Source organism: Seriola dumerili, unplaced genomic scaffold, assembly GCF_002260705.1.
Source record: "Seriola dumerili isolate Sdu_G_001 unplaced genomic scaffold, Sdu_1.0 BDQW01000468.1, whole genome shotgun sequence".
Classification (NCBI taxonomy): domain Eukaryota; kingdom Metazoa; phylum Chordata; class Actinopteri; order Carangiformes; family Carangidae; genus Seriola; species Seriola dumerili.
Genome location: NW_019174723.1, coordinates 438925 through 447626, shown reverse-complemented (window position 1 = coordinate 447626; position 8702 = coordinate 438925).

Here is an 8702-nt window from a genome sequence, read left to right as displayed (position 1 = left end):
ACACACACTCATTTACCAGCAGAATGAATGAGATCACTACACTACTTACCGAGCAACTCAAAAGTACTTCCCAAGTCAGTATGTTAATTGAGCTATTGGGGTTTACAATGCTTCTGAATTTTTAGGGGGAGGTTGAAGCAAGGGTGTAAGTTTGGTCTCAACATTGGTAATGATGCAGCAACCCTCCAAAAAAAGAGAATGACTTTTTAATGCTGTCAAAGGAATGGTTTATTAACATATAAGTTGTGAATTTACATTCATAAAAGCCTGTAAGCGAATGTAATATATGTACACGTGTTAAATTTCCGTATATGAAATATATGTACATATAAAGTAAAATCATATATGTATATACAACATAACCTATATATGTAAAATTCATATATGAAACCTGTAAGAAATTGGAACAATATCATATCTTGACAAATATAAGCTAATAGAAATATGTATTTTAGTATGTTTGCTTCTATTAAAGTTTTATATTATAAATATATGTTCCATAAATATATATCCATCCCAAAGCCTGTCAGTATATGTTCATTATATATAAATGGATAGAAAAATATAAAATATATAAAAAATAAATAGAAAAGATTGACATAATAAGTCATAAAAACATCATAGTATAGTAAGGCATGAAAATGTCAGTATAGTAAGGAAAAAAAAAGTCATAGTATAGTGATGCTTCAAACTGTCATTGTACAGTAAGGCATAAAAATGTTATAGTATAGTAAGGCATAAAAAAGTCATAGTATAGTAAGGCATAAAAACGTCATGGTATAGTAAGGCATAAAAAGTCATAATAATCATTTTATAGTAAGACATAAAATTTTATAAAAACGTCATAGTATGGTAAGGCATAAAAAAGGTCATAGTATAGTAAAGCAGGAAAAGTTCTAATAATGTCACAGTATAGCAAGGCAAAAAAGCATAGTGAGGCATAAGAAGTCATGAAAATGAAAAAGTATAGTAAGGCCTAAAAAGTCATAAAAAACGACATGGTATAATAAGGCATAAAAAGTCATAAAATGTCACAGAATAGTAAGGCATAAAAAAGGCATATAAACGACATAGTATAGTAAGGCATAATAAGTAATAATAACATCAGATTATATATCCAAGTACATTGATTGGAGGAGGGACATTCCATTAGTGCTGATACATATTGTAATAGCACTGGCACTTTTAACTACATATATCATTCAGCGACACAGGTTGTCCATTAACTGTTAATTAGCGTTAGATTGTTAGATTGTAACAAACTTTATATCTACAAATAACATTTGAATTGAAATAATGTCTGGTCATCAGAAGAGGATGAAGGGAAGAGGCCTGGATACTTGTGAGCATTCCAAAGTAGCAAGCTAGTGTGCACTGTGCCGGTAAGGAAAATGTTGTATTACTTTGCATCAGTTGTGTTTGCTTAGCCAAATAAATGATAAAATGAACAAACAAATCATAATCTTTGTTGCTTATTTAACTAATATGGAGCTCGTAGAAGTTTTTCTATAAAAGCAATATCACACTCGAGGCCGTGATGTTGTACGGAATATCAGCATGGCCATGATTTTCTTCGGTACTCGGCCTGCGGCGTCGTACTATGACGGAATCACAGCCGTGCTGATTCTCAGTACAAGTCAATCCCTCTTGAGTGATATTGCGTAAGTAAGTCAGAAAAAGGTCATAGTAACGTCATTGTATGGTGAGGCATCAAAACTAATAAAATCATTATAGTGTAGTAATGCATGAGAAAACAGAAGAGAACGTAAAAGTATAGTGTGACATAAAAAGTCATAGAAAGGTCATAGTATAGTAAGGCATAAAAACATGATAGTATAGTGTGGCTGAAAAGGCATAAAAACGTCACAGTATAGTAATGCATGAAAACGACATAGTATAGTAAGGCATAAAAAGTGATAGGATAGTAAGGCATGAAAACATCAAAAAACTTCATGGTATGTTAAGGCATAAAAATGTCAAAAAACGACATAGTATAGTAATGCATGAAACATCATAGTGTATTAAGGCATAAAAATGTCAAAGACTTCATAGTAAAGTAAAGCATAAAAAGTCGTAAAAACGTCATAGTATAGTAAGGTATAAAAATGTCAAATAAACATCATAGTATATTAAGGCATAAAAACTGATATATACATCAATGTATGGCAAGGCATAAGATGAAATAATACTATTAGACATAAAAAATGGCATAAAAATGCTAAAAAAAAAATGGCATAGTGTAATAAGGCATAAAATTGACAAGAAACGAAATACTATATTAAGGCATAAAAGGTCATAAAAACGTCACAGTATGGTTAGGCATCAAATGACATAGTAAAGTAAGGCATAAGGCATCAAATGACAAGGCATAGTAAGGCATAAAAATGCCAAAAAACATGTAAGTATACTATGGCATAAAAATGTCATAAAACGTCATAGAATATTGAGGCATAAAAGGTCATAAAAACGTCACAGTATGGTTAGGCATCAAATGACATAGTAAAGTAAGGCATAAGGCATCAAATGACAAGGCATAGTAAGGCATAAAAATGCCAAAAAAAGTATAGTATGGCATAAATCATCAAAAATACATCATAGTAAATTAAGGCATAAAAAATAATTTAAACATAACAGTATGGTAAGGCATGAGACGAAATAATATAATTACACAGAAAAAAGCCAAAAAAACGGAATAGTGTAGTATGGCATGAAACGTCAAAAATTCATTCAATTCATAATATATTAAGGCATAAAAAGTTATATGAATGTCCTAGTATGGCAAGGCATGAAACAAAATAATAAAATCAGGCATAAAAATGCCAAAAGACGTCATGGTACAATGTGGCGTGAAAATGAAGAAAAAAGTTATATGATAGTAAAGCACATAACTGGAAATTGAACCAATGACCTTCTGAGTGTGAGGTAGCGATTCTAACCTTTGTACTGTCCCATCACAAACTTCTTGTATTGCATGCTATAAAAGTGTCATAGTATAGTAAGGTGTAAAATTGCCAAGAAACGCATTACTTTATTAAGGCATAAAAGGTCATAATAACGTCATAGTATGGTCAGGCATCAAATCAGATAGTATAGTAAGGCATAAAAATGCAAAAAAAGGTCATAGTATAGTATGGCATAAAACGTCAAAAATACATCATAGTATATTAAGGCATAAAAGGTCATAAAAATGTCACAGTATGGTCAGGCATCTAATGACATAGTAAAGTAAGGCATAAAAATGCAAAAAAACGTCTAACTAAAGTATGGTATAAAAATGCCAAAAAATGTCATAGTATAGTATGGCATAAAACGTCAAAAATCCATCATAGTATATTAAGGCATAAAAGGTCATAAAAACGTCATACTATGGCCATGCATCAAATCAGATAGTATAGTAGGGCATAAAAATGCCAAAAAACGTCATACCTATAGTATGGCATAAAACGTCAAAAATACATCATAGTATATTAAGGCATAAAAGCTCTTAAAAATGTCACAGTATGGTCAGGCATCAAATGAGATAGTATAGTAAGGCATAAAAATGTCAAAAGATGTCGAAATATAGTATGACAGAAAAATGCCAAAAAACGTCATAGTATAGTGTGGCATAAAACGTCAAATATCCATCATATGGGGCATCATGTGGCGTAGTGGTCTAAGCATCGGACAACTTTTGCTGCATCTCATTCCCCCTCTCTCTGCCTCCCCATTTCCTGTCTCTCTTTACTGCACTATCAATAAAGGCATAAAAAGCCCAAAAAAATATACTTTAAAAAAAAAAAAATCCATCATAGAATATTAAGGCATAAAAGGTCATAAAAACGTTATAGTATGGTCAGGCATCAAATTAGATAGTATAGTAAGGCATAAAAAAGCAAAAAAACATCTAACTATATAATGGTATAAAAATGCCAAAAAACGTCATAGTATAGTATGGCATAAAACGTCAAAAATCCATCATAGAATATTAAGACATAAAAGGTCATAAAAACGTCATAGTAAGGTCAGGCATCAAATCCGTTAGTATAGTAAGGCATAAAAATGCCAAAAAACGCTTTTGCTGCATCTCATTCCCCCTCTCTCTGCCTCCCCATTTCCTGTCTCTCTTTACTGCACTATTAATACAGGCATAAAAAGCCCAAAAGAATATACTTCAAAAGAAAAAAAAAATCCATCATAGAATATTAAGGCATAAAAGGTCATAAAAACGTCATTGTATGGTATAAAATGATATAAAACGTCACGTCATAGTATGGTATAAAATGTCAAAAATAGATCATAGTATATTAAAGCATAAAAGGTCAGAAAAATGTCACAGTATGGTCAGGCATCTAATGACATAGTAAAGTAAGGCATAAAAATGCTAAAAAAAAACGTCAAAGTATACTATGGCAGAAAAATGCCAAAAAACGTCATAGTATAGTATGGCATAAAATGTCAAAAATCCATCATAGAATATTAAGGCATAAAAGGTCATAAAAACGTCATAGTATGGTCAGGCATCAAATCCGATAGTATAGAAAGGAATAAAAATGCCAAAAAACATCTAACTATATTATGGTATAAAAATGCCAAAATACGTCATAGTATAGAATGGCATAAAACGTCAAAAATAAATCATATGGGGCATCATGTGGCGTAGTGGTCTAAGCATCGGACAACTTTTGCTGCATCTCATTCCCCCTCTCTCTGCCTCCCCATTTCCTGTCTCTCTTTACTACACTATCAATAAAGGCATAAAAAGCCCAAACAAATATACTTAAAAAAAAAAAAATCCATAATAGAATATTAAGGCATAAAAGGTCATAAAAACATCATAGTATGTCAGGCATCAAATCAGATAGTATAGTAAGGAATAAAAATGTCAAAAAACATCTAACTACATTATGGTATAAAAATGCCAAAAAACATCATGGTATAGTATGGCATAAAACGTCAAAAATCCATCATAGAATATTAAGGCATAAAAGGTCATAATAACGTCATAGTATGGTCAGGCATCAAATCAGATAGTATAGTAAGGAATAAAAATGCAAAAAAACATCTAACTATATAATGGTATAAAAATGCCAAAAAACGTCATAGTATAGTATGGCATAAAACGTCAAAAATCCATCATAGAATATTAAGGCATAAAAGGTCATAAAAACGTCATAGTATGGTCAGGCATCAAATCCGATAGTATAGAAAGGTATAAAAATGCCAGAAAACTTCTAACTATATTATGGTATAAAAATGCCAAAAAACGTCATAGTATAGTATGGCATAAAACGTCAAAAATCCATCACAGCATATTAAGGAATAATAGGTCATAAAAACATCATAGTATGTCAGGCATCAAATCAGATAATATAGTAAGGCATAGAAAAGCCAAAAAACATCTAACTTTAGTATGGTATAAAAATGCCAAAAAAACGTCATAGTATAGTATGGTATAAAATGTCAAAAAAACATTATAGTATATTAATGCATAAAAGGTCATAAAAACATCATAGTATGGTCAGGCATCACATCCGTATGTATAGTAAGGCATAAAAATGCCAGAAAACTTCTAACTATATTATGGTATAAAAATGCCAAAAAACGTAATAGTATAGTATGGTATAAAATGTCAAAAATACATTATAGTATATTAAAGCATAAAAGGTCAGAAAAATGTCACAGTATGGTCAGGCATCAAATCCGATAGTATAGTAAGGCATAAAAATGCCAAAAAACTTCTAACTATATTATGGTATAGAAATGCCTAAAAACGACATAGTATAGTATGGCATAAAACGTCAAAAATCCCTCATATGGGGCATCATGTGGCGTAGTGGTCTAAGCAGGCACCCCATGTGTAGAGGCTACAGTTGCTTGCTGCAGGTGTCCCTGGTTCGAGTCCCGCATCGGACAGCCTTTGCTGCATCTCATTCCCCCTCTCTCTGCCTCCCCATTTCCTTTCTGTCTTTACTGCACTATCAATAAAGGCATAAAAAGCCCAAAGAAATATACTTAAAAAAAAAAAAAAAATCCATCATAGAATATTAAGGCATAAAAGGTCATGAAAACGTCATAGTATGGTCAGGCATCAAATCCGATAGTATAGTAAGGCATAAAAATGCCAAAAAACTTCTAACTATATTATGGTATAAAAATGCCAAAAAACGTCATAGTATAGTATGGCATAAAACGTCAAAAATACATCACAGCATATTAAGGCATAAAAGGTCATAAAAACATCATAGTATGTCAGGCATCAAATCAGATAGTATAGTAAGGCATAAAAACGCCAAGAAACATCGAACTATAGTATGGTATAAAAATTCCAAAAAAACGTCATAGTATAGTATGGTATAAAATGTCAAAAATACATTATAGTATATTAAAGCATAAAAGGTCAGAAAAATGTCACAGTATGGTCAGGCATCAAATCCGATAGTATAGTAAGGCATAAAAATGCCAAAAAACTTCTAACTATATTATGGTATAGAAATGCCTAAAAACGACATAGTATAGTATGGCATAAAACGTCAAAAATCCCTCATATGGGGCATCATGTGGCGTAGTGGTCTAAGCAGGCACCCCATGTGTAGAGGCTACAGTTGCTTGCTGCAGGTGTCCCTGGTTCGAGTCCCGCATCGGACAGCCTTTGCTGCATCTCATTCCCCCTCTCTCTGCCTCCCCATTTCCTTTCTGTCTTTACTGCACTATCAATAAAGGCATAAAAAGCCCAAAGAAATATACTTAAAAAAAAAAAAAAAATCCATCATAGAATATTAAGGCATAAAAGGTCATGAAAACGTCATAGTATGGTCAGGCATCAAATCCGATAGTATAGTAAGGCATAAAAATGCCAAAAAACTTCTAACTATATTATGGTATAAAAATGCCAAAAAACGTCATAGTATAGTATGGCATAAAACGTCAAAAATACATCACAGCATATTAAGGCATAAAAGGTCATAAAAACATCATAGTATGTCAGGCATCAAATCAGATAGTATAGTAAGGCATAAAAACGCCAAGAAACATCGAACTATAGTATGGTATAAAAATTCCAAAAAAACGTCATAGTATAGTATGGTATAAAATGTCAAAAATACATTATAGTATATTAAAGCATAAAAGGTCAGAAAAATGTCACAGTATGGTCAGGCATCAAATCCGATAGTATAGTAAGGCATAAAAATGCCAAAAAACTTCTAACTATATTATGGTATAGAAATGCCTAAAAACGACATAGTATAGTATGGCATAAAACGTCAAAAATCCCTCATATGGGGCATCATGTGGCGTAGTGGTCTAAGCAGGCACCCCATGTGTAGAGGCTACAGTTGCTTGCTGCAGGTGTCCCTGGTTCGAGTCCCGCATCGGACAGCCTTTGCTGCATCTCATTCCCCCTCTCTCTGCCTCCCCATTTCCTTTCTGTCTTTACTGCACTATCAATAAAGGCATAAAAAGCCCAAAGAAATATACTTAAAAAAAAAAAAAAAATCCATCATAGAATATTAAGGCATAAAAGGTCATGAAAACGTCATAGTATGGTCAGGCATCAAATCCGATAGTATAGTAAGGCATAAAAATGCCAAAAAACTTCTAACTATATTATGGTATAAAAATGCCAAAAAACGTCATAGTATAGTATGGCATAAAACGTCAAAAATACATCACAGCATATTAAGGCATAAAAGGTCATAAAAACATCATAGTATGTCAGGCATCAAATCAGATAGTATAGTAAGGCATAAAAACGCCAAGAAACATCGAACTATAGTATGGTATAAAAATTCCAAAAAAACGTCATAGTATAGTATGGTATAAAATGTCAAAAATACATTATAGTATATTAAAGCATAAAAGGTCAGAAAAATGTCACAGTATGGTCAGGCATCAAATCCGATAGTATAGTAAGGCATAAAAATGCCAAAAAACTTCTAACTATATTATGGTATAGAAATGCCTAAAAACGACATAGTATAGTATGGCATAAAACGTCAAAAATCCCTCATATGGGGCATCATGTGGCGTAGTGGTCTAAGCAGGCACCCCATGTGTAGAGGCTACAGTTGCTTGCTGCAGGTGTCCCTGGTTCGAGTCCCGCATCGGACAGCCTTTGCTGCATCTCATTCCCCCTCTCTCTGCCTCCCCATTTCCTTTCTGTCTTTACTGCACTATCAATAAAGGCATAAAAAGCCCAAAGAAATATACTTAAAAAAAAAAAAAAAATCCATCATAGAATATTAAGGCATAAAAGGTCATGAAAACGTCATAGTATGGTCAGGCATCAAATCCGATAGTATAGTAAGGCATAAAAATGCCAAAAAACTTCTAACTATATTATGGTATAAAAATGCCAAAAAACGTCATAGTATAGTATGGCATAAAACGTCAAAAATACATCACAGCATATTAAGGCATAAAAGGTCATAAAAACATCATAGTATGTCAGGCATCAAATCAGATAGTATAGTAAGGCATAAAAACGCCAAGAAACATCGAACTATAGTATGGTATAAAAATTCCAAAAAAACGTCATAGTATAGTATGGTATAAAATGTCAAAAATACATTATAGTATATTAAAGCATAAAAGGTCAGAAAAATGTCACAGTATGGTCAGGCATCAAATCCGATAGTATAGTAAGGCATAAAAATGCCAAAAAACTTCTAACTATATTATGGTATAGAAATGCCTAAAAACGACATAGTATAGTATGGCAT